We start from the raw sequence: 27,932 nt of genomic DNA, 5'->3' as shown, positions 1-27,932 counted from the left end.
ATCGGTATGTTGTTTCCTGGCCTTTGGCTGACTTTTTGGCCACTGGAAATAAAGGAGTATTACAGGGCGATTTGATGGGTGCGAGGACCTGTAGGTATCGGTCTATCTGGATTTTAAGACTATCCATCTGAGCCACACTCAAAGGGTACTGTGGTAGTCTTAGCAAGATGCGCCCTGATTTGATGTTGATTGTAGTTGGCAGAACTGGCCGAATCCCCACATCATACTTCTCAACCGTCCAGAGCTTCGGGTCCACCTCAGCTAACACATCCAACTCAATGAAACAGCCTGGTTCCATTAGATATGGCAGTGCTACCATCACACATAAGTGTTCGTCCAACAGTGCGCTTCTTACCACAATACCTGTTGGAGTGTACTTGATGATTGCCTGTATTTCTGATAAAATATCAGCTCCTCACAGATTAATTGGGAAATCCATTGGATACCAGTACAGACCTAATGGCTTCTGTGTGCTGTCCTAGCCTGCAATGGAGAAGTTCAGTCATTTGCAAAGACACGGTCTGGCCCGTGAGACCCTACGGTTGGGGATATCTCCCCTGAAAGGAAAACCTTGCCTCTAAGGTCTTGAGATCTTAGAATAGTTTTGGCTGCACCGGTGTCAATGAGGAAAGGGAAGACGAATAGATTGATCTGAGCTGACACCGGTTTCCCAACGCCCTATGATGAGTCATAGTCATTGCTGACCATACCTACCATTGGAGTTTCCCTATCTTCCGAAATGACTTGCCATTTAACCCGCAAACCAACCGGGTTGGTCGGAAAATTACGCCTGTGCCCTGACTTTCCACATCCATAGCAGTTGAGACAAATAGATAAAAATTTCCCAGTTCAATTTGCTAACCAGTTCTCTTCCAACCAACTTAACCTGTCTAACAGTTTGCGTCAAAATAGGGGTTTAGTTAGCACACATTTGCAAACTCATGTATAAGCTGCAGGGCCACTCCACGGCACCCTGTATTACCTATAAAAATATTAAAAATAAGCCGCGCTAAATAGTGAATATGTGCTATGATGCACAAATAAATAATGTGATACAAAGTCCCAAATATCCTTGAGTCTTTTGTAAATTTTCAACATAAACGTGAAATCTGCCACTGATTGAAGATGAAATCCACTAGTTGTGCAACCTGCTTACCAAATTGCTTCAGATAATACGTCCAATCGGATGATAACCTCAAAGGAATTCGGAGGGATATCTTATACTTAAATTCCACTGTGTATTGAGTCTCGTGGCACAAGATGACTCAGCAAACGTTAGACCATGCACATGTAAAATAAATTAAATAGGCTCCCATAGTCAACTCCACACATAGGGAAACCGTCACCCCAATCCACCAAGCTGCTTACCAGATGGATGTTGGATAATGGTCAATATTATCAATTGAGCACTTCTCTGTGTGATGGATCCCGTGGCTCAAGATGACTCAGCAGACATTAGAATATCCACATGAAAGACAAATGATAAGGCTCCCATAGTGTGACACTGTTTTGCTTAACTCAACAATGTAAAAAGATATTCTCCTAAATGTTAAAGCAACACCAAGTGAAAGGACCACCACCTGTTGTGCAATCCGCTTACCAGACCATATTGACCATTATCCAACATCCATCTGGTAAGCAGCTTAGTGGATTGGGGTGACGGTTTCCCTGTGTGTGGAGTTGACCCTCTCTTACACGTTTTATCTGTCACTACAATTTATCTATCTCTGGTAAGCAGATAGTGGTATAGGTGGAGGCTATATTTTCAAGTTATCCGGTGTTCTGATACACTTAATTTGGCAATAATTTACTTTTATCTGGTACGCAGATTGCACTATAGTTGGTGGTTTTGCCTCTAGGTGTGGTTTTCACTATCACAGTGTATAATTTACCTTAATATATCAGTTTTACGCTATGGGAACCAATTTCATTTATTTTACATGTGCATGGCCTAACGTTTGCTGAGTCATCTTGTGCCACGAGACTCAATACACAGTGGAATTTAAGTATAGGATATCCCTCCGAATTCCTTTGATGTTATCATCCGATTTGGCGTATTATCTGAAGCAATTTGGTAAGCAGGTTGCACAACTAGTGGATTTCATCTTCAATCAGTGGCAGATTTCACGTTTATGTTGAAAATTTACAAAAGACTCAAGGATATTTGGGACTTTGTATCACATTATTTATTTGTGCATCATAGCACATATTCACTATTTAGCACGGCTTATTTTTAATATTTTTCTGTTTGGGTGTTTGTCACACTTAAGCTGCTGCTCGTAGATATAGAGCCTAGCGCGGTTAATTTTCCACCCTGTATTACCTGCAGTCCTAACTCTTGTAAATTTGAGAGTCTCCACAGTGGAAGCACATGCTGTTGTGCTATTGGCTGGGCGTCTATTGTGCCCCCAAGTACCTTTAGGAGGGTTGGGCCACCTCCCAGGCTCACCTGCTCCCTATCTATCTATTAGCTTGCATGTGCTTCCACTGTGAAGACTCTCATAAATTTACAAGAGTTAGGACTGCAGGTAATACAGGGTGACGTGGAGTGGCCCTGCAGCTTACACATGCATTTGCAAATGTGTGCTAACTAAACCCCTGTTTTGACGCAAACTGTTAGACAGGTTAATTTGGTTGGTAAGCAAACTGGTTAGCAAATTAAACTGGGAAATTTTTATCTGTATTTGTCACATGTGCGTTGCCCTTCCATGTGTTCTTTGCTATGAAGGCCAGTTATAGGTGGGGGCAGAGGTCTTTTTCTTTGTTTTTTACATCCATAGCAAACCTGTTCCTTCCTGCATTGGGTATTATCTCTGGACCCTCAGGGTATCTGCTCAGAAGAGCATCCTGAAATACGCTCTACCGTTCGCTCTGGGCAGGGGGCCTGGGAGACAAAAACCTTGGATGTCTTATCCTGCTTCTTCCGATCCATCTCCCTTTCAATGGCAGTGAGAGTAGACAGAATAGCAGGCATGTACATCTCAGTAAATTCGGGTCTAGCTAATAGCCAGTTTCTAATTTTCATGTAGATCCCCTCTAAAAACTTGGCTCTTAGCATAAGATGGATGGCCCTGAGTCTCCCACCCTCAACTGGGGTGTCAGGGCCAACATCCAGATCTGCATCCAATCAGGGCAGAAACAACTAATGGATTGTGAAATAGTTGTCAACTATTTTCATAATCGATTAGTTGGTTAGCTGATTAGTTGGCTTGTATACAGAATGCATTATTTATTTACATATCAGGAAATACAGTGCACCACACATATACAGCTCAGTACAACCTCCATACATGTCAGTATACAAAGTGCAGCACATCTACAGCTCAGTACGCCGTCCGTACATGGCAGTATACATAGTGGAGCACACATACAGCTCAGTACACCCTCCATTAGAGGTGGATTTGGGCGTGTTCAGGATCCCACCTGCACAAACCCGCCAGGAAGCCGACACTGCACAAAGCTAATCACAGGCAGTGAGACATTTTCTGATCTGTGGAGCTGCGGATCGGGATCTGTCTCACTGCCTGTCTGTGTCTGCGGGATCCTAAACATGGCCAAGACCAATCCTACCCTCCATACATGTCAGTATACACAGTACAGCACACATAGCTCAGTACACCCTCCCTACATGTCAGTATACACAGTGCAGCACACAGTGAGCGCTGTAATTCCAAAGCCTTTTCTAATTTTTAGGGACTCGTTAAGGACTGGAATAGTACGACTGTATTGGCGTAGGGCCAATGTGGTGCCTATATTTAAAAAGGGATCACAGTCTTTGTTAAGTAACTATAGACCTGTTAGTTTAACCTCTATAGTCGGGAAGATACTGGAGAGTTTAATAAAAGACCACATAGATGGGTTCTTGCTGAAAAAAATATTTTACGCAACAGACAACATGGATTCATGAAGGACAGAAGTTGTCAAACAAACCTGATTTCTTCTTAGAAGGAGGTAAGTAAAACCTTGGAAAGAGGGGTCGGCTGTGGATGTAGTATACTTGGATTTTGCAAAAGCATTTGACACAGTTCCCCACACATGGCTAATGTGTAACGTAAAGTCTACAGGCTTGGAAAGATCAGTTTGTAAATCGATAGAAAATTGGCTAAAAGATAGAATTCAGAGAGTAGTGGTTAATGATTCTTACTCTGAATGGTCTAAGGTTATCAGTGGTGTACCCCAAGGTTCAGTGTTGGGACCCTTACTTTTTATTTTATTTTTTTTAATAACCTTTTATTTAGATTCACAAAGAAAAAAACCTACATCTTGCATAGGGACCCTTACTTTTTAATATCTTTATAAATTATATAGGGTCTTGGATTAAAAGTACCATTTCAGTCTTTGCAGATGACACCAAGCTTTGCAGTGGAATAACTTTCTTATAGGATGTCTCCAATTTACAAGCTGACCTTAATGCACTGTTTCATTGGTCAACTGACCTTAATGCACCTTAATGCACGGTTTCATTGGTCAACCATGTGGCAAATGAGGTTTAATGTTAATAATTGTAAAGTTATGCACTTGAAGGCTAAGAATATGCATGCATCATACATACTAGGGGGGGAGTAGAACTAGGGGAATCCATAGCGGAGAAGGATCTGGGTGTTTGTAATGTTCTGGTACCTCTGGTACCCTTATTCCACTTTCCATTCCGTGTATGCGTCCCACCATTCTCTTCTGGTAGGTGCGCATACACCTTTAAGACCGATGCTGTCGTCACTGAGCACCGCAGAGCGGCTATTTCAACCGCCGGCGTTCTCACTCACATGTTCGTTCAACCTGCCTTGCATCTATGCTTACAAGCGTGTCTCGCTGTGGAACCTCGCTACAGATCCCTGTATCTCGCTACCAGGATCACTTCCTCAGACCCGAACCTCGCTACTGATCCCTGTATCTCGCTACTGGATCACTTCCTCATCACCGGACCCTTCTACTACTATACTATAGTGATAAGTACCCCGCAGGGGAAACCTCCATAACTTACACTACTACTATTGCATTAAGGACTGTTACTACCTATCCATGCTATCCTATCATCTGCACTGTTACATAGATTGCTAGCTCTTGAGACTACTACCATCTATCATCTGCACTGCTGCATAGATTGCTAGCTCTCCTGTCTACTACTATCTATCCTTGCACTGGGTTAGTCTATCCTGTATTTGTCATCTGCTGTCCTCACCACCTGTTAGCATACTCGATACTAACCTATCTGCATTCCTAAATACCATCTTGAACTCTACTGTACAAACCTATCAAGTGCTTACCATCCTTGTCACTGTTCACACCTGTCCCTTCAGCACATCACCTTCATACTATCATATACATCCTATCACTCCAGGAACATCTCATTGAGTGTGTATATATCTGTATGTTGAAGCTGACAGGCCCACGGTGATGAGTCCTGGAGAGTTGGATCTGGTATTCAACACATCTCTACATGACTGCTGAGTGGAGATTTTGCAGCTGCAAATCCAGCCTATAACAAAAACGCAGGAGCGTTACAGGTTGAACGAACCTTAAAAATGGATTCAGCAGAATTACCCACTCAAGTGACACAATTAACACAACAAGTAAAAGCGTTAATACTTGCTCTGACTGACGTACAAAAAAAGAATCACTCTAACACAGCAGGTAACCCAGCTCTCACGGCTTACTGCTGTTCAGCCTCCTGAACCTAAAATAAACCCCCCTCTGGTGTTTACAGGCGACCGGAAAAAATTTCGGGAATTCAAAAACGCATGTCAATTGCTTTTTTTGTTAAAGCCTCGTACATACCCCACTGATCAAATAAAAGTCTGTACCGTTATTTCATACTTGACGGGTGATCCACGGGCCTGGGCAGACTCTCTCTTTGAGAATAATGATCAGATTCTCAACACCTATTCTTTATTCCTAGCGGAACTCACCAGCTTATACGATGACCCCAATAGGCAGAGTACTGCTGATATGCAGTTGAGGGCCTTGAAACAAGGAAGGAGACCTGTAGAAGACTTTGTATCTGAGTTCAAAAGATGGACCCTTGATTCAGGGTGGAATGACACATCTTTGCGAACTCAATTCAGACTCGGGTTATCGGAAGCTGTTAAAGACGAGCTCGCCCGAGCGGATTTACCTGGCACCTTGGAGGCCTTGATACAACTTAGTATCAACATCGACAGACGACTGCGAGAAAGAAGGGCTGAAAAGATGGGAATGCCATTGTCTAGTCCTTCTCGGATTTCGGCCGTTGACCCTACTCCCATGGATGTAGGAACCATACGCCCACCTTTAACGACTACTGAACGAGCTAGAAGAACATCCAGAAATCTCTGCATGTATTGCGCATCCCCGGATCATTTGATAAGCACCTGTCCCCTTGTTCGCAAAAAAGAGGGTGAGTGTTCACATGTCTTGCTGGGAGGATTAACGACTTCCTTTTCTAACCCCTATCTTTTTGTTCATTTAATATTACAGTGGGACCAAACTAGGATCACCACCAAGGCTATGGTCGACACTGGATCTTGTGGAAACTATATTGATACACGCTTTGTTACCTTAAATAAAATACCTATTATTTCAAAATCTAAGCCTGTTTCTGTTAGTTTCATTAATGGTATTCCACTGTCTTCTGGTCCAATCACCAACCAGGCACAGGCACTCCTTGCCACTACCAACGAGTCACATGTGGAGACCATCACTTTTGATATACTATCCTCACCCCATTTTCCTATTATTTTGGGACTTCCCTGGTTACACACACACCAACCAATCATAGATTGGAAAAAACGGACTTTGGTTTTCCCTTCTCACTACTGTGAGAATACGTGTAACCTCCCATCTTATGGGAAGATTCTGTCTGTGGTGTCAGATGAAATTGCACCACTATGCTATCAGGATCTGTCCGAAGTGTTCCTTGAGAAAAATGCTCAAGTGTTACCTCCCCATAGGGATTACGATTGCACTATCGATCTACTCCCTAACAGCAAATTGCCTTTCGGTCATGTTTATCCCCTTTCACAGGATGAACTTTCTCATATCAAGGAATACTTGGATGAGAATTTGACAAAAGGGTTCATTAGACCCTCTACTTCTTCCACTGCTGCAGAACTTTTCTTTGTCCGCAATAAGGATTCCAGTCTCAGGCCTATTATCGATTATAGGCAATTAAACACGATTACGATAAAGGATCACTATCCTTTGCCGCTTATCCCTGAACTTATTGAACAAGTGCGTGGGGCTACTTATTTCACCAAATTAGACCTGAAAGGGGCATACAACCTAATCCGAATCCGTGACGGGGATGAGTGGAAAAAAGCATTCAGAACCAGATACGGACTATTCGAATACCTTGTGATGCCATTCGGGCTATGTAATGCTCCCGCAGCTTTCCAAAGGTTCATAAACGACATCTTTAGAGACTTACTTGATGTCTGTGTTGTATTATACCTAGACAATATACTTATCTATTCTCGATCTATGCCTGAACACATAAAACATGTAAGACTTGTGTTGTCCAGACTGCTCTCACACAGTCTATACGAAATTAAAAAAATGCCTATTTCATAAAGAAGAAATATTATTTCTAGGATACTTCATATCCAAAACTGGAATTAAGATGGATATGAGTAAGATATCCTGTATTCTAGACTGGCCTATACCAACAACTCGTAAGGCCCTACAGCGATTCCTAGGATTCTCGAACTTCTATAGGAAGTTCATCAAGAACTTTTCCGCCATTGTGAGACCTCTCACACAACTGACAAGTATAAAAAAAACATTCAAATGGTCAGAAGAAGCAAATCAATCTTTCTGCTTGTTAAAATCAAGCTTCACTTCTGCTCCCATACTACGCCATCTAGACCCATCCCTCCAATATATTCTAGAGGTAGATGCGTCAAATATGGCAGTAGGAGCAGTTCTCTCCCAACGACCAACAAACACTTCATCACTCCACCCAGTTGCTTTCTTTTCAAATCACTAAGCAGCCCAGAGGTGAATTACCCAGTGGATGAAAAGGAGTTTCTTGCCATAAAATTGGCACTGGAGAATTGGCGACATCTGCTCGAAGGTACCCAGTTACCAATACTCATATATACAGATCATAAAAACCTTCAATACCTCCAGACTAACAAGACTCTTTCCCACCGGCAGGTACGATGGTCATTATTCTTTTTAAGATTTAATTCCTTAGTGACCTATACGCCTGCAGACAAAAATAAAAAAGTGGATGCGCTATCACGACTAACCGAAGATAACTGCGCCGAAATCCCTTCCATTCCCATAATACCCTATGAACGCATTATTGGTGTTGTCCGATCCTTGAAGGAAGAGATTTTGCACAGTATAGGAATGGATTCACCTCCACCACAACTAAGTACTGATGCAGAAGGCTTCCTCTATTACCCACTCAAGTGACACAATTAACACAAGTAAAAGCGTTAATACTTGCTCTGACTGACGTACAAAAAAAGAATCAGACTCTAACACAGCAGGTAACCCAGCTCTCACGGCTTACTGCTGTTCAGCCTCCTGAACCTAAAATAAACCCCCCTCTGGTGTTTACAGGCGACCGGAAAAAATTTCGGGAATTCAAAAACGCATGTCAATTGCTTTTTTTGTTAAAGCCTCGTACATACCCCACTGATCAAATAAAAGTCTGTACCGTTATTTCATACTTGACGGGTGATCCACGGGCCTGGGCAGACTCTCTCTTTGAGAATAATGATCAGATTCTCAACACCTATTCTTTATTCCTAGCGGAACTCACCAGCTTATACGATGACCCCAATAGGCAGAGTACTGCTGATATGCAGTTGAGGGCCTTGAAACAAGGAAGGAGACCTGTAGAAGACTTTGTATCTGAGTTCAAAAGATGGACCCTTGATTCAGGGTGGAATGACACATCTTTGCGAACTCAATTCAGACTCGGGTTATCGGAAGCTGTTAAAGACGAGCTCGCCCGAGCGGATTTACCTGGCACCTTGGAGGCCTTGATACAACTTAGTATAAACATCGACAGACGACTGCGAGAAAGAAGGGCTGAAAAGATGGGAATGCCATTGTCTAGTCCTTCTCGGATTTCGGCCGTTGACCCTACTCCCATGGATGTAGGAACCATACGCCCACCTTTAACGACTACTGAACGAGCTAGAAGAACATCCAGAAATCTCTGCATGTATTGCGCATCCCCGGATCATTTGATAAGCACCTGTCCCCTTGTTCGCAAAAAAGAGGGTGAGTGTTCACATGTCTTGCTGGGAGGATTAACAACTTCCTTTTCTAACCCCTATCTTTTTGTTCATTTAATATTACAGTGGGACCAAACTAGGATCACCACCAAGGCTATGGTCGACACTGGATCTTGTGGAAACTATATTGATACACGCTTTGTTACCTTAAATAAAATACCTATTATTTCAAAATCTAAGCCTGTTTCTGTTAGTTTCATTAATGGTATTCCACTGTCTTCTGGTCCAATCACCAACCAGACACAGGCACTCCTTGCCACTACCAACGAGTCACATGTGGAGACCATCACTTTTGATATACTATCCTCACCCCATTTTCCTATTATTTTGGGACTTCCCTGGTTACACACACACCAACCAATCATAGATTGGAAAAAACGGACTTTGGTTTTCCCTTCTCACTACTGTGAGAATACGTGTAACCTCCCATCTTATGGAAAGATTCTGTCTTTGGTGTCAGATGAAATTGCACCACTATGCTATCAGGATCTGTCCGAAGTGTTCCTTGAGAAAAATGCTCAAGTGTTACCTCCCCATAGGGATTACGATTGCACTATCGATCTACTCCCTAACAGCAAATTGCCTTTCGGTCATGTTTATCCCCTTTCACAGGATGAACTTTCTCATATCAAGGAATACTTGGATGAGAATTTGACAAAAGGGTTCATTAGACCCTCTACTTCTTCCACTGCTGCAGAACTTTTCTTTGTCCGCAATAAGGATTCCAGTCTCAGGCCTATTATCGATTATAGGCAATTAAACATGATTACGATAAAGGATCGCTATCCTTTGCCGCTTATCCCTGAACTTATTGAACAAGTGCGTGGGGCTACTTATTTCACCAAATTAGACCTGAAAGGGGCATACAACCTAATCCGAATCCGTGACGGGGATGAGTGGAAAAAAGCATTCAGAACCAGATACGGACTATTCGAATACCTTGTGATGCCATTCGGGCTATGTAATGCTCCCGCAGCTTTCCAAAGGTTCATAAACGACATCTTTAGAGACTTACTTGATGTCTGTGTTGTATTATACCTAGACAATATACTTATCTATTCTCGATCTATGCCTGAACACATAAAACATGTAAGACTTGTGTTGTCCAGACTGCTCTCACACAGTCTATACGAAATTAAAAAAATGCCTATTTCATAAAGAAGAAATATTATTTCTAGGATACTTCATATCCAAAACTGGAATTAAGATGGATATGAGTAAGATATCCTGTATTCTAGACTGGCCTATACCAACAACTTGTAAGGCCCTACAGCGATTCCTAGGATTCTCGAACTTCTATAGGAAGTTCATCAAGAACTTTTCCGCCATTGTGAGACCTCTCACACAACTGACAAGTATAAAAAAACCATTCAAATGGTCAGAAGAAGCAAATCAAGCTTTCTGCTTGTTAAAATCAAGCTTCACTTCTGCTCCCATACTACGCCATCTAGACCCATCCCTCCAATATATTCTAGAGGTAGATGCGTCAAATATGGCAGTAGGAGCAGTTCTCTCCCAACGACCAACAAACACTTCATCACTCCACCCAGTTGCTTTCTTTTCAAATCACTAAGCAGCCCAGAGGTGAATTACCCAGTGGGTGAAAAGGAGTTTCTTGCCATAAAATTGGCACTGGAGAATTGGCGACATCTGCTCGAAGGTACCCAGTTACCAATACTCATATATACAGATCATAAAAACCTTCAATACCTCCAGACTAACAAGACTCTTTCCCACCGGCAGGTACGATGGTCATTATTCTTTTTAAGATTTAATTTCTTAGTGACCTATACGCCTGCAGACAAAAATAAAAAAGTGGATGCGCTATCACGACTAACCAAAGATAACTGCGCCGAAATCCCTTCCATTCCCATAATACCCTATGAACGCATTATTGGTGTTGTCCGATCCTTGAAGGAAGAGATTTTGCACAGTATAGGAATGGATTCACCTCCACCACAACTAAGTACTGATGCAGAAGGCTTCCTCTATTACAATGACAAACTTTACATACCCCCTACTATGCGCACCAAGATCTTGGAGTTATCGCATGATGTACCCATGGCAGGACATATGGGTATGACGAAAACCTTTAATTTGCTCACCAGGCAGTTTTGGTTGCCTGATATGAAGACGTCTGTACAAAAATTTGTTTCTTCATGTGACATCTGTGCAAGGTCCAAAATTGACACTACAAAACCATCTGGACTACTTTGTAGTCTACCAATACCCCAGGTTCCATGGGAAGTTGTGTCCTTAGATTTCATAGTAGAACTACCACCTTCCAAAGGATTTAATACCATCCTAGTGTCAGTGGACCACTTGACAAAGATGGCACATTTCATCGCTATCCGTTGACTACCTTCATCCAAACAAACAGCTGAACTACTGATGAAATATGTGTTCAAGTTGCATGGAATTCCAAAGACTCTTTTGTCCGACCGTGGTTCACAATTTATCTCTAAATTTTGGCAAGCACTTTGTCTAATTTTACGCATTGAGCGAAAGCTCACTTCTCCCTACCATCCTCAGACCAACGGACAGACTGAAAGAGTCAACCAGTGCATTGAGCAATATCTACGCTGCTACACATCATACCTGCAGGATGATTGGGTGGATCTCCTTCCTCTAGCGGAATTTGCTTACAACAACGCAACCCACAGTACTACGAAGCAAAGTCCGTTCTACTTGAACTATGGGTTTCATCCCACTCTTCTTCCACCACGCATCCTGCCATCGAGTAACCCAGTAACCTCGGATTACCTTACCCAAATAAGACTCTTTGGGTTTACTCAATACTACCATATCACACGCTCATAGTCAACAAAAAAGGTACTACGACCTTTGTAGAAGACCTTCTCCTCAGTATGTTATTGGGGACCTCGTTTGGCTATCAACAAAAAATCTAAGATTAAAGATCCCTAGCAAAAAGCTTGGGCCTTTATTCTTGGGACCCTTCCCAATCAGGAAACTAATTGGAAAAGCTGCAGTACAGCTCACCTTACCGGCAGATCTCAAGATCCATCCCATCTTCCATGTGTCGCTATTGAAGCCACATGTTCCTAACCAAGGAATAAGGCCTACCATCCCACCTCCACCTCCTGTACAAGTTGAAGGCGGAGAAGAATATGAGATAAAGGAGATTCTGGATTCTTGTATCCACAGAAGAAGACTCCAATATCTAGTACGATGGAAGAACTATGGGCCCCAAGACGACACCTGGCTGGATACCTCTGATATACATGCCCCTAGACTGATTCGCAATTTTCACTCGAAATACCCGGAAAAAACAGTTCTAGAGGCCTTCCGGAGCCGGCCTTAAGGGGGGGTACTGTAATGTTCTGGTACCTCTGGTACCCTTATTCCACTTTCCATTCCGTGTATGCGTCCCACCATTCTCTTCTGTTAGGTGCGCATACACTTTTAAGACCGATGCTGTCATCACTGAGCGTCGCAGAGCGGCTATTTCAACCGCCGGCGTTCTCACTCACATGTTCGTTCAACCTGCCTTGCATCTATGCTTACAAGCGTGTCTCGCTGTGGAACCTCGCTACAGATCCCTGTATCTCGCTACCAGGATCACTTCCTCAGACCCGAACCTCGCTACTGATCCCTGTATCTCGCTACTGGATCACTTCCTCATCACCGGACCCTTCTACTACTATACTATAGTGATAAGTACCCCGCAGGGGAAACCTCCATAACTTACACTACTACTATTGCATTAAGGACTGTTACTACCTATCCATACTATCCTATCATCTGCACTGTTACATAGATTGCTAGCTCTTGAGACTACTACCATCTATCATCTGCACTGCTGCATAGATTGCTAGCTCTCCTGTCTACTACTATCTATCCTTGCACTGGGTTAGTCTATCCTGTATTTGTCATCTGCTGTCCTCACCACCTGTTAGCATACTCGATACTAACCTATCTGCATTCCTAAATACCATCTTGAACTCTCCTGTACAAACCTATCAAGTGCTTACCATCCTTGTCACTGTTCACACCTGTCCCTTCAGCACATCACCTTCATACTATCATATACATCCTATCACTCCAGGAACATCTCATTGAGTGTGTATATATCTGTATGTTGAAGCTGACAGGCCCACGGTGATGAGTCCTGGAGAGTTGGATCTGGTATTCAACACATCTATACATGACTGCTGAGTGGAGATTTTGCAGCTGCAAATCCAGCCTATAACAAAAACGCAGGAGCGTTACAGTGTTCTGGTAGATCCTAAGCATAATAATAGCATGCAATGCCAAGCTGCGGTTTCCAAAGCAAGCAAAGTCCTTTCTTGTATTAATATTGGCATGGACTCTAGAGAGGGTGATATCATTTTGTCCTTGTACAAATCATTAGTAAGACCTCATCTGGAATATGAAGTTCAGTTTTGGGCACCAGTTCTTAAAAAGGATATCGGTGAACTGAAGAAAGTGCGGAGAAAGGCAACCAAACTAATAAGAGGCATGGAGGATCTCAGCTATGAGAAAAGATTAGAGGAACTGAATTTATTCTCTCTTCTATCTAAAGAGGAAAAGTTGGTATTGAGCAAGGGATTGAAATATGTTCCACCACGTTCCCTCAATAAATTTGAGGTATTTATTGACGTGCAAAAATTTGTACGGAAGCTCAATATTCAACGACATCTTATAGTTAACCCCATTACCAATACATCTTCCAATGACAATGGCTTTCAGAATACCTCTTTACGAAATGCCTCACTTTTCAACCCACCTGGATCTTTGGTTCCCTCCTTGAATGTTTTCAGGGAAGTAGTGGGTGCGGATCTAGATCGGATGCACATCCCCAGATCCTCTTTTGATTTGAGGTTTAAGACTGGTTTAGACTCTTTGAAAAGTAGACACGATATTGTTGTGCGCCCTGCCGACAAGGGGGGTGGTTTGGTGGTTCTAGGAAGGGATGCCTACCATTTGGAAATGCTGAGTATCCTCTCGGATGATACCACCTACGCCCCCTTACAGGTTAATCCCACTCGTAAATACAAATCCTCTCTTTTGAAAATAGTGGAGGAAGGTTTTTCTAGTGAGATTCTCAACAAAAAAGAAAAAGCCTTTTTGGTCCCTGTGGCTCCCAGGGTTCCAATTATGTACATCTTACCGAAGATCCACAAGGATCCAGTCCGGCCTCCGGGTAGGCCTATCATCAGTGGCCTGGACTCCGTGACCTCTAGAGTGGGGGGGTATGTGGACCATTTTCTTCAGCCACTTGTGTCTTGCATGCCTTCATATTTGAAGGATACGACACAGGTGATTAATACCTTGAAGGAAATTGTATGGGAGGAGGGATGTCTGCTGGTGACAGCAGACATCACCTCCCTTTACACAATCATCTCCCACTCAGATGGTATGGAAGCGGTTGATTATTTCTTGTCTAGGGATTCACTATTACCTAAAAGACAGCAGGATTTTATCCTTTGTTTACTTAATTTTGCTATGAAGCACAATTATTTTTGGTACGGGGGACATTACTACCTCCAACAAAGAGGAGTTGCCATGGGAGCCAAATTCGCTCCTTCTATGGCTAACTTATTTATGGCCAAGTGGGAGGATGATGTCGTCTATTCGGGTGTGTTCCCGGAGCTCCTCTTATGGAGGCGCTATATAGACGACATCATCCTCCTTTGGAGGGGGGATCACCCCTCTTTGGATCGGTTCATGTGTATTCTGAATGCCAATACCAGGGGCATAGAGCTCAAATACGAGGCCAGCGAGTGTGAGATCAATTTTTTGGATCTTCGTATCAGAGTAGAAGGGGGTCATTTGATTACCTCGACTCACTTCAAGGACACCGACCGCAATGGCTACATTAGCTTGGACAGCTGCCATCACCGCCCATGGCTTAAAGGGGTGCCGAAAAGTCAATTTCGACGCATCAGGCGGAACTGTTCCAGGCTTTGTGACTATTGGGATGAGGTCGGTGTCTTGAAGGAACGTTTTGTCTCTAAGGGGTATAACCCTGATGAACTTGATTCCATCGCTAGGGAAATTGGGTCCATGGAACGTGAGCACATTCTGGATCCGACATCCAGACCATTGGTTCCGGTGGATTCCTCTGTACCTTTTAGGGCCCCCCCTAAATTCACTTTCTTTACAAGCTATTCGTACCAGCATTATCTGGTAAAGAAACTCCTAAGGAAACACTGGAGTGTTCTGAGGAGTGATAGAGTCCTGGGGCCGTTATTACCTGAGGTTCCAGCTATTACATATAGAGGTTTACCCCCGTTGCGACTATCTATTGCTCCCAACATTGTGGATCCTCCTAAAAGACCAGTCCCTTTCTTTCAGATGAAGGATTTTTACCCTTGCAGGCGTTGTTCCACCTGTAAAATAAATGTTTTGAAATCTAGGAAATATACCAACTTTTCATCTAATGTCACTGGTAACACCTACCAGATCGAGCATTTCGCCACTTGTACCACCAAAAATGTGGTGTATCTAATTACGTGCTCATGTGGACTCCACTATGTTGGCCGCACCATTCGACCTTTTCAGGTGCGGATGAATGAGCACGTGGCCAATATTAGAAAGGGATTCCCTAAACAAACCCTTTCAAAACATTTTGCTCTAAAACATGCTAAGGATCCCGGAGGCACCTCCTTCATGATCATTGACGTATTACAGCCCCATTGGAGAGGGTGTCATATCAGGAGAGAGGTGTCTCGACTCGAAACAAAATGGATATATCTTCTCAAGGTATACAGGCCTTTTGGCCTAAATATTGAATGGGACGTCAATGCGTTTTTGAATAATAGTGTCCTTTTTTAATAGTTAGTGTCCTTTTGAGCATTCAATTTTGTTTACATCCATTACCCTTTCTCCTAAGGGTGTGTTTCATGGCTGCATTGTTTTATTATATTTTATTTATTTGAGTATATTTATCTCCCATTTTCAAGTGTTTTGATGATTTTAATTCCATTCTATTATATGTATAATGTTTGTTTAAAGATATGTGGTTATAATTTTAACCTTTCATCAATTTTAATTCTCTTTTAACTTTTATGCCTTAGCCCATTGTGCTGCTTGGATCGAGGGGGTCTTTCCGGTGTTTGGGTTAAAGGGGTGATTTCATTCAATTTGGTTCCCCCGGCTACGTTTGCAGCCGTATGAACTCTATACTTTGCAGCCGGTGTGTTCATTTGCGCCCCTGCACTTACTACTTCCGGGTATATTTAGTTGTTTGCGCTCCTTGTTTGAAGCGCTGAGGTCATTTCCGGTGCTTCCTGTCTCGCCCGGTTTGACAGCTGTATGCTATTGGCCTCATTAGGTGTCCTTATATGTAGTATGACGCCGACGCTCGCTCACGCCCCCTTGAGAACGTCCATCCGACGAAAAGCTTCGGGGAGGAGCGGAACGAGCGTCACTCCGTCATACCCGAAACCCGGAAGTACCCTGTACTGTTCCACTGCCCATGATGTGGCTAGAGGCTTGATGTTATTGTATTTGGGTGAGTGCAATATTATTTCCTACCTAATAAATTATCAAGACATTACGCTATGGGCCGTTTTTGTCTTTTTCCTCATTACACTGAGAGTGGGTCCCTAAAGCGTCAGCATATCTTTAACATTGGTGAACACCGTATGATTGGATTCGTACCGGAGCTGACTTGCTGGATACAGGCGAAGTAGTCCTCTAACTACTTACCGTGTATGTCCCGTCTCTCTCTGGTAAGAGGCTATATGTGGTGAAGGGCTTCACAAGCGTCTGTCTGCATTTTACACCAGGGTGGAGATTTACCTTGCATTCTCATGAACTGTATACTCATCAAGGCTGAATGTGGCTGTGATGTGATTTTCAGTTATTGCTGCTCATCTTCCATGGGATATATTGACTGTTTTACTGAGCGCGACTCCTTTTTCATCATTTTCTTTTATACATCCAGCTGTATGAGTTCGCTGCTATAAGGGCGCGGGTTTTATATACTTATTTTATTTAGTATGGTGCTTTCGACAGCCGACTCAGACTAGTTTTCGTCCGAAAAAATCCTGATGTGCAGGCTATAAAATTTTTATCATCCGTCAACACAACGTCCGATTTCATGACACATGACATCACTTCTGAAGTAGAATTCTGTTGTACGGGAAAATTCGTATGAAAATAGCCTCTTCACTTTCCACATCAGACTAGCAAGCCACAAAAAACGGACGAAGATCGTTCGATAATCTGATCGTGTGTACGGGGCTTTAGGCACCAGTAGGAAGTGGAAGAGAGTATTTATGGGTAGTAGGATTAGGTAACTGACAACAGCTGGCCTCTGGGTAGAGCAAATACCAAAAGGTAGCTGATAAGAGAAGCTTGCTCAGAATAGGAATCATCCCGTGGCCCAGGCAGCAGGGAGACAACCCAGAACACCACAGGACACCAGATCGAATCTCGGCCAAGGCGTGACAGTACCCCCCACACAAAGAAGCCCTCAGGGCTTGCTTGGGCTTGGAAGGATGTTTTTCGTGAAAAGACGTCAAGTAGTGACGCATGAACATTGTGAGCGGGGGCCCAAGTCCTTTCAGCAATAGTGTAGCCCTTCCAGTCCACTAGATCAGTGTTTCTCATCTCCGCTCCTCAGGTCACACTAAGGTACTAAGGTAACAGCAGACAACAGGAAACAAAACCTATATTAAGGCACCAGTAGGAAGTGAAAGAGAGTATTTATGGGTAGTAGGATTGGGTAACTAACAGCTGGCCACTGGGTGGAGCAAGAGTCAAATACCAAAAGGTATTTGACTCTTGCTCCAAAGGATAAGAGACGCTTGTTCGGAATAGGAATCATCCTGTGGCCCAGGCAGCAGGGAGACGACCCAGAACACAACAGGACACCAGATTGAATCCTGGCTAAGACATGTCAAAAACAATATTTGATAGTGATTGTGCTACTGTTCCAGTAAATGAGACTATATGTGCAAAGGAAATAGCAGCAGTATTTCAATCATGCAGATCGAGCATAACAGAAAGCTACAGTACTTACCATTATTCCAGCTAAAGGGTAGATGCTTATCAAAACAATAATAATTCCATATCACAAACATATCTCCGCTGAGATGTGGGGGCCCCGGCTGACTGATATACATTTCCGCTGCGGACCTCGCATTGCACTTCCATAGATCCAACGGTAGCCGCACAGAGTGTCCGCCGGCCAGGATGATCAGGCGAGTGGTATGCAGTCTCCATTTAATGGAAAGTTTCCACAACTAACGGTCTTTCCTCAATGCCGGTTAAAGCCATATTCGCTGTACATAGCGATTACCATTAAACTGACACTGGAAGACATAATGGCAATTTAAATAAAACACATCCTGAAAAATGTCCACACTAATCCTAATAAAATGTCCACAACATTAGGAAGTCGTCTTGTGCCAGCTCTTTAACAACTGATGACTCATTTCTGCTGCTGATAGTCGCAAGAGCAAAAACTTGCTCGCTTCTGAACCATATAAATTCACAGTGCAACTACGAATGAAATCGCCCTGGCAAATCGGCTGAAATTGCACTACATCACTGCGTTTGTGTTTTTCTTGTTGCATAAAGTACGTTTCTCAAGGACTTTTACATGCATTGTATAATATTGATGGGAACTCATCTCGGGCACAATCTATTTTTCACTTTACTTGCCTAAAAAGTTTTTCTCCATCGGTCATCGACAATCGCAGCCTCATCTTCATGAGCTGAGTGGGTTATGCTGCCACCTGCAGGAGTAGTCTAGGCAGTACGTTAGTACAAAGCTTTTATACACACCCACAGGGCTGTCCCTCCAGGTGTAACCCCCACTGCCACAGCCCAGCACATCAGTTTGTTTCTGCCTAGAGAAGGAGTAGGACCTAGGTTCCCTGCTGGGACTCTAGTCTGTTTTTTTTTTTCTTTTGAGAATATTTTCCTTTTATTTCTCTTTACTCACTTGCTAGCTAGTGTTCAGGGAAGTATTTTCCTGGTGATCTGCAAGCAACGATGCCGGCTGGGGCTTCGCACTGGATAATATAGATCCTTATGGTCCCTCCAGTCTGGCCTACGAGTGTGAACAGGTTATAGTTCCAACCTGGGCCAAGCCACGACGGTCCCCCTTTTCTGGAGGGGGACAAGCCTACGAGCGGATGCCTCGCCGGGACGGGACGACCTGGAACACCCTGAGTCGCAGCGTATCCCTCAGCTGGCAGCACCCCCAATTCGGGTGGGAGGCAGTCTGTCCCAAGGAGAGCCCACCGGTCCATGGTATGGTGAGTAAATGTACCCCCTTTGCCCCTGCTTGCCTTGGGGGGGGGGGGGGGGGGATGTGGGCCCTCTCCTGGGGATAATGGGATTTGTGCCTCCCAAAGATCCCACTGGCCTGCCCGGTCTGTGTGTCCTTCCCTCCCCCCTTTCCTGTCCCTGCGGTGACTGTGTGTCTGTCTGGTGTGCTCTGGGGGGGGGGGGTGTAACATGGCACCTTGGGCTTGCTGTTCCCTGTTGTGGTTCCTGAGGCCTTCATGTGTCGGTCCCTAGCCGCATGGTTCGCCGTGGGCACCGCCATCTTAAGTGTGGACAATGTGATGTTTTTATTCCCCATAGACCTGTATGGGGCAGCCATTTTCCCTGTAGCTTCCTATTGTTTTGTATGGGCATCCATCTTTGTGTAGCCCTGGTGCTTTGCTCAGCAGTATAACCTTATTCTGGCGACATCTCTTCCCGTGCAGTCATTTCCTGCTGCTGAGCCGAGGTCACTTCCTGCCTTTCTGTCCATGCTGTGGAAGATCCAGGCGGCCGATTTGTCCGAGGTGGTACAGTACTTGGGGTCCCTGTGGGCATATCCTTGCACTTTCTGCTGTCAGTTTGGTTTACAGGGGTTCCCTGCAGGCCACGGCGATCGGTGGTGCATACTGCAATCGGCGCTCTTAAAGCGACAGTACTACGTTTTTTGAAAATTGCATTATGGAGTCCCAAACTGTGAAATCACCCTCAGACTCACTCTGTGCGACTCCTGGACAGTCCGGATTGCAGTCACTGGCCGCGATTTCAGCAGCCCTGGAAAGCCTGGGGACTAAAGCTGATTTAGTCATGAAAAAGGTTGATGGCTAAAAACGACCTCTGCCTTCTCCCTCTATGGAGGTGTCCTCTGTTACAGAGGCGGGAAGCGGGATACTTTAAATCTACTAGTGGAAGCAGGATACTTTATTTCAGTGCGGGATACTTTAAAATTGGCTGATGAGCCCACGCCAGTGACTTTTGGCTCTGAGAATTCTCCAAAAGCTGACAGGGTTTCCCCTTGTCGCGACACCTTTCACGATATTGTAAATGACCAATGGCGGCATGTTAAGCACATGTTAGTGGTGCCTATTTAAACGCCGGTACCCTTTTGCTGAAAAGGTTTCCAAGCGTTGGACAGTGCCACTCTGTTTCCAGATTGAACAAACCTACCCTTGGGCCTGTGTAGGATTCCCCAGTTTTTACAGATCCAGTGGACAGGCGGGTGGAATTCCTTTCCCGCCATCTTCAAGTGCTAGCGGGTTCCATTTTTAAACCAGTTTTTGTGTCTGTGTTAGTCTCACAGACGGTGATGGAATGGATTAGGGGTTTGCGGGAGTCCTTGGACCCCAAGACTGTTCTTCTGGAACAGCTGGAACTGTTGGACCAGGTGATCCAGGCTCTGGGTTCCGGTGTGATGCGTCTATGGATGCGGCTCCCCTGGTGGCCAGGGTTTCGGCCGTGAACATTGTTTTGAGCCAATATAAAAATACCAAGCAAATACCAAATTGGAATGGTCCCCTGCGGCTCAAAAGAGAAAGCGGACCACCTATCTGGGATATCCACAATTGAATTCCTGATTAAAGGCGGATTGCTGCTACTTAAAGAGAAACAAATGATATTGCAACACCAACTAATCTTAATGGAGAAACTGGCATCAGCAGCGCAATCACATTATAGTCATACTGTATAAACAAATCTCATAACCATCTATATGGAATGGCCCATAATAAAGTGCACACAGGAGATTGTTTTGGAGGAAACAGTCCATCAAAAAAGTGCCATCACAAAGCAGAGTTCATATCGGGATCAATTGACAGCGGGAGTAGGCCCGGAGGAGGAGAGGCGGCGATCCGCCTATCGTCGGGGAAAGTGTGAGAAGATCCGCCTGCTTGTGTAAATAAAGCATGTACAGGGTCGGACGACTGCACAATTGAGGGTAAAATCTTCCGATCTTAAAGTGGATAAAAATACCCTCATTGAGAATTTTGTTTTGTCAGACATGTAGCTAAATACATTTTGGCCTAAATATGACAAAAATTGAATATATTGGATATTTTTTAATAGTCAAAGTAGAAAATGTAAATTTTTTGCAAAATTTTCGCTCTTTTTTTATTAATATCGTAAAAAATAAAAAGCGCAGAAGTGATCAAATAATACCAAAAGAAAGCTCTGTTTTGTGGGGAAAAAAAGGACGTACATGTTGTTTGGGTACAGCATTGCATGACTGCGCAATTATCAGTTAAAATCATGCAGTGCCAAGTTGAAAACAGTGGCCTGGTCATTGAGCAGCAAAATCTTCCGGGGCTAAAGTGGTTAAACACATATTTTTAGTGTAAATCAGAAGCAAAAACGTGATTAACGTCCGTGAATAAGTAATATAAACTGCAATGATAAAGTGCAATTTAGGTGTTTCCAAATTAAGAAAGTCTGTGCAATATTGCCCAACTAAGATGTGCCAGTTGAAAGTAATCCACCTCGTGAGCTGTGATGCATATATATGCTCACTGGAAATAAGCAGGTCACACAGACCTAAAGCACTTAATCAGCAAACCAGATCACTGGAAATGGGACACTTCCCTTCTCCTCTCTCCTCCTGAAAGGGTCCCCTGGATCACTCATTTAGTGGGTGTAAATGGGAAGCTGCAAATAGTGTAATCCTGCCTTTATTATAAAATCATGAAGCAAAAAAGTAGGCTATCAGGGAGATACAGACCCTGTACAGCTGGCACTCTTCTAGCGGTGGAACGCATGCCAACCGCTGCCACGCTACCAGACTATCAGAGATAGACTCTACATGGCTGGCACAAATATTGAGCAAAATTTGGCGATTCTTCCTGTGCCAGGGGGACACTTTATATGTAAGCACCCAATATACTTTTTTTTGCTTCATGATTTTATAATAAAGGCAGGATTTCACTATTTGTGGCTTCTTGTTTCCCATTTACACCCACTGAATGAATGATCCAGGGGACCCTTTGAGGAGGAGAGAGGAGAAGGAAAGTGTCCATTTCTAGTGATCTGGTTTGCGGATTAAGCGCTTTAGGTCTGTAGCTCCCTCCAAGGTAGGTGCTAGGTAAAGTTATAGTGAGGCCTTGCCTGCTCATCCGCAGGGCTATATGATTCAGCTAGGCTGACATGTGCTCCCAGGTGTTTCTGTTGTGTTGGGGAGTCTCCCCACTGTATCCCAATGAGGGCTCTCATTGGGCAGTGGAGGAAACGTGGCCAATAGCACACCAGGGCTTGTATCCATCCTGGAAGGGCAGATTCTGCCACACAGCATTCTGGGAAGGGGTATAAGTCTGTGGGGCGTACATGTCAGATGGTCTTTGGCGGGAAGCAGAGTATCGGAAGGGAGGTGACGGCTGTCTCTCCTCCTGTCAGAAGAAACTGGTGTCCCAGGCGGCTTGCCTGAAGGGATTCCCGGGCTGAGCTGAGCAGCAGAGAAGGATCCAGGGTGCAGAGGACCAGCGGAGCTGTTGGGGAAGAGTTTCAGGAAAGCATTCTGAGGGGTGAGTACTGCAATCTACCTAGGAGAGGGGATCACTCCGGAGAAGGTCAGAGAGGGATCCATGAGCTAGCTAGCCAGTGTGGAAGTGTAGCAAAAGGGGTGCCAGTGTAGGCCCTGAAGAGTAAAGGGGGCGCCAGCGGTTGGGCCCTGAAGTGTTAAAGTGTTGAGAGTTGCCGCAGTAAGTATAAGTGGCTACCTCAGTCAGGAAGGACTGAAGGAAGCAGTGCAAAGGGCTTTTGAGCGAACAGAAGTGTCAGATGTCAGTTTCAGTTCAGTGACAACAAGTCAGTGTTCACAAGCGCTAGTAAGCGTTGGTCGGCATTTTGCTGGCGCCAATTTAGCGCTAGAAGGCATTTTTTCCTCAAGTGTCCCATTTTTTGTAACTGGTTGAGCCAGAGGAGTATCCCACTCAGTCCCTTCTCCAATCCCCATATCAAATAAACAAAAGAACCAAAGATGCCGGACTGTTTATTGTCTCAGTTCTCACACTTGGGCAACAAGCTTAAATGTGCTGTTGGTGTTAAGCGGTAACCCTGGCAGACACATCCCGAGCACCAATGCTGGAAATTCTGCTACAGGTCTGTGTGACCTGCTTATTTCTGGGGAGCATATATATTTATCACAGCTCACAAGGTGGATTACTTTCAACTGGCACATCTTAGTTGGGCAATATAGTTTGGAAACACCTAAATTTCACTTTATCATTGCATTTTTTATTACTTATTCACGGACATTAGCCACATGTTTTTGCTTCTGATTTACACTAAAAGCACCATATATATGGTGGTGAACCGTATGCAATACTACTTGTATATTTGTGCACCTCACTTGTTTATTGATTTCTGCACTTTTTGAGCACTTTGCTTTGTTTATTATTTATTGTTTGGTCATTATAACAGTAGTACCAGCGCCTACTTTTCTTTTTTATCGCCTGATATATGCCTTCCCTCCGCTCAATCTCCTGCCGATTGTTTCTTTTCAGGGTGGCGATGGAAGGCATTCCGGTCGTTCTGGTGGCACCAGACTGGCCTCAACGGTCTTGGTACGCAGAACTGGTAAAAATGGTCGTGGATCCTCCATGGCGTCGTCCTCTGCGGGAAGACCTATCTCAAGGACTGAGCTTCCATCCTGCTTTACGGTCGCTGGCCTTAATGGCTTGGTTGTTGAAAGCAAGGTGTTGAGAGATAGATGTCTCTCTGATTCGGTGATTTCTACCCTTTTGAGGGCCAGGAAGTTGACATCTAGGAAGATCTATCATCATACGTGGAAATCATACATTTCATGGTGCGAATCGCAGCAGTTGCACCCTCGCGTGTTCTCTATAGCTAGGGTTTTGGCCTTTTTTACAGAAAGGGGTTGAGCAGCGCTTGGCGTTGGGCACTATCAGGGGCCAGGTGTCAGCCTTGGCTATTTACTTTCAATGTCCTTTGCCTACTAATAGTTTGATTCGCGCTTTCATTCAGGGCGTGCGTCATCTGGCTCCTCCGTGGAGATTCCGTTACCGCCGTGAGATCTTAATTTGGTTTTGTCTGTTCTTTAAAAGCCTCCTTAGGGAGATTTCTCTGATTTCTTTGTCACAGAAGGTTGCCTTCCTAGTGGCTATCACTTCTGCTTGCAGTGTCTCTGAGTTGCCTTATTTGGTGGTCCACAGGGATAAAGTGGTCCTCCGGACTAATCCGTCTTTTCTTCCTAAGGTGGTGTCGGATATTCACTTGAATGAAGACATTGTGTTGTCTTCCTATTGTCCTTAGCCTAAACATCCCAAAGAAGTTGCCTTGCGCTCTCTGGATGTGGTTTGGGCGATAAGGGTTTATCTGATGTTTACTGAGTCCTTCGGGAAGTCAGACTCTCTCTTTGTCCTTCCGGACGGTGCATGCAAAGGTTTGGCTTCGTCCGCTGCTACCATTTCGAGATAGATCAGGCAGACAGTTGTTCAGGCTTATTTACTCAAGGGTCAGGTTCCTCCTTTCCCTGTGAAGGCGCATTCTACTAGAGCGCTGAGTGCCTCTTGGGCTTTTCGCCACCAGGCCTCTGTTATACAAGTTTGTAAAGCAGCGACTTGGTCGTCTGTGCACACCTTTACCAAATTTTACAAGGTGGATTTGTTGGCCTCTTTTGAAGCCTCTTTTGGCCGCAAGGTTTTGCAGGATGCTGTTTCGTAAGAGAATGTTTTTTTATTATTCTCTTAAGGGTCTTTTGCCTGGATGAGCTCCTGTTGTTTGGTTGAGCACCATGTTGCCCGGTTGGCTATGTTTAGCCTCTTGGAGTTGACATTACTGTCTGGCTGTGTTTTTCCCACCCCTCATGCCTATACTGCTTTGGGACGTCCCACTCAGCTCATGAAGATAAGGGTGCGTCTGTCGATGGACGATAGAGAAAATACGATTTTTGTAAGATCTTACCGTAAAATCTTTTTCTCTGATGTCCATCGACAGACGCAGCACCTGCCCCTCTGATTGGGGATGGTTCTTTTGTCTTCACTGCTTGCAACTAAACTTATGTGCTGGGCTGTGGCAGTGGGGGTTATGCCTGGAAGGACAGCCCCGTGGGTGTGTATATGTTAAATGCTTTGTACTAACGTACTGCCTAGACTACTCCTGCAGTGGCAGTATAACCCACTCAGCTCATGAAGAGACAAAAAGATTTTACGATAAGATCTTACAAAAATCATATTTTTTTTTTTTTTATGTTTTTTTTGTGTAAGCTTTACTGAGAGAGGGACTTTATAAACTGCATATTGGTAAAGGAATGGGCAAAACTCACCGTAAGAAAATACCAGTCAAGAAATGTAATTTAGCTAAACACAAAATTGTAGTGGTGTTTGTCAGAGCTTCTTATTATGAAAAAATATATATTTTTTCTTCTTCAAAGTTTTCATAACTTTTTGTACTTTTTTTCATATCATCGCTAGTAATATAAAAATGCTAAATGATAATGGGAGTGATAAATGAAGCAATACTTTTTTGAAAAGCGTGTGTGTAACTTGTGGTAAATGTCTTTTAAAATGGAAGCTATTTTCACAGCTCAAGGTGAAGTAATAATGTGCACATACAAGGAGCTAAATAGGCGCTAGTGTATTAAAAAACTGCTTAAAAAAAGCTGAAAAAGTAAGAACATTTAATCTTAAGACACAGCTCAGCAGTGAGTATAATACGATTTGCGATTTTCAAACAGTTTTCTTGGTTAAAGTGTAATTTCTTTCTTACATGTTGTGTTAGCCTCTATAGTTGTCTGTTGTTTTTTTTTTGTATGGAAATAGAGATTATGCTTTTCCTTTTGTTACAGTCTTATATTTGCCCTTTTTTGCTTATTGTGTGGCCTTTTCTTGTTTGCAAGATATATTTGGTGTCTATGAGGATAATCTGAAATGGGGGCAGTGGATAATGTACACCTTATACAATATGCAACTGTGTATTGAAGGGGTCAGCCACCTATCCTCTCTGATTTATTTAAAAGCATACCAACAGGTAGAAGATAACTGTACTGTTAGGTTTTTGAAAAATAGAATAGAGATTGGGGTTAGGAAGAAGATGAAGAAAACGGCAACCCTTCCTCAAGAATTATATTAGCACAACCTTAAATTGATTCTAAAGGCTCTGTTTTTACCTGCAATGTAAAAAAAAAGTATAAAGGTTTATACTTACCTGCTCTGTGCACTGATATTGCACAGAGCGGGATCTTACTTCCTTATCTGGAGTCCCCTTCCCTGAGGCTCTCAGCTCCTCCTCTTCTGTGTCTACCCCATAGCAAGCCTCTTGCTGTGGTGGCAGATGAGCGGGCTCATTCCCAAGCCTGGCCGCGTTCATCCATACACATACAACATGGCTCGGATCCCCCCCCCCCCCTTTCCCTTTTAACTAGATTTGATTGACAGCAGCAGGAGCCAATGAGTCCCACTGCTATCGGTCTGCCCTGTGAAATGAGGGAGAAAAAGCAGCGTGAAGTTGGACTGCCTGGATAGTCTCAGCTGCTCAAGAGAACCTCCATAGGAAGGAGAGTCAATAGCCAAAAACCATACAAGAGAGCACTTGAACACAGGCTTATAGGTGAGGGAAACCCAATGGTCAATATTCTCTGATAATGGTGCAATGACAGCAAGAGGCTCCTTGGTGACTGACAGAAAAAGCAGCGCTGCCTGCAGATGGGCACAGTACTGGATAGATACAGAACTCCGGTAAGTATTTAGGAATGGGAGGAAGAAAACGGTAAAATGATTTTTACCCTAATGCAGGTAATTCATTAAGGTTAAAAAAAACCTTGTAACTATAAAACCACTTCAAGTTTTACTGCGGCAGGCTGGCTCGGCTGCACGAACAGACGTAGGGGTACGTCGGCTCGTGGGAGCAGACCTAGGAAACGGGGATGCCAATGCACAGGGCCGGCGGCCGCGATTGCTGCCGGCCTCCCTCGATCGCTCCCCGCTGATAGAGAGGAACGATCAGCTGTTTAAACACAGCCGATCGTTCTCTGTGAAATGATCACAGAGCGCCTGTGATCCTTCTATATAGGATCACAGGTCTCTATGGTAATTTCACAAGCCACTCCCCCCACAGTTAGTAAACACTCCCCTAGGGTCAAATTTAACCCTTTGATCAATCACTAGGTTAACTCCTTCCCTGACAATGTCATTATTACAGTAACAAATTAAAACATGTCCGGTCCTGCCAGTGACACACCTCCATCCCTAAATTTACAGAAACCAAAGAAGAAGAATATTGCCCTTTGACTTTGAATGGGTTGAACACAATTGGCCATTAGTAGTAAAGTAGATATAGTAAACAAATTTATTGAAAATGTAAAAAGTCATATAAAATTGCATATGCATATACTAAACAGACGTTTTGCACTACATATAAGCATACAAGGTAGCAATTAGTGAATTATGGAGACTCATAAAAAAACCATGGTGGGGATAAACCATACTTACACATCAGCCAAACCAAGATGGACAAAGT

At 43.8% G+C, this 27,932-nt stretch overlaps 1 protein-coding gene across 1 annotated transcript in view; it reads left to right on the top strand.

Moving 5' to 3' along the window:
• CPPED1 (calcineurin like phosphoesterase domain containing 1) overlaps nt 1-27,932 on the top strand; it is a 454,522-nt gene that overhangs the window by 256,215 nt on the left and 170,375 nt on the right. The gene's annotated exons all lie outside the window — the stretch shown is intronic.

The sequence above is a fragment of the Pelophylax lessonae genome, assembly GCF_965119305.1.
Source record: "Pelophylax lessonae genome assembly, chromosome: 6".
Lineage (NCBI taxonomy): Eukaryota > Metazoa > Chordata > Amphibia > Anura > Ranidae > Pelophylax > Pelophylax lessonae.
This window is presented reverse-complemented; position numbering and strand designations above follow the sequence as displayed.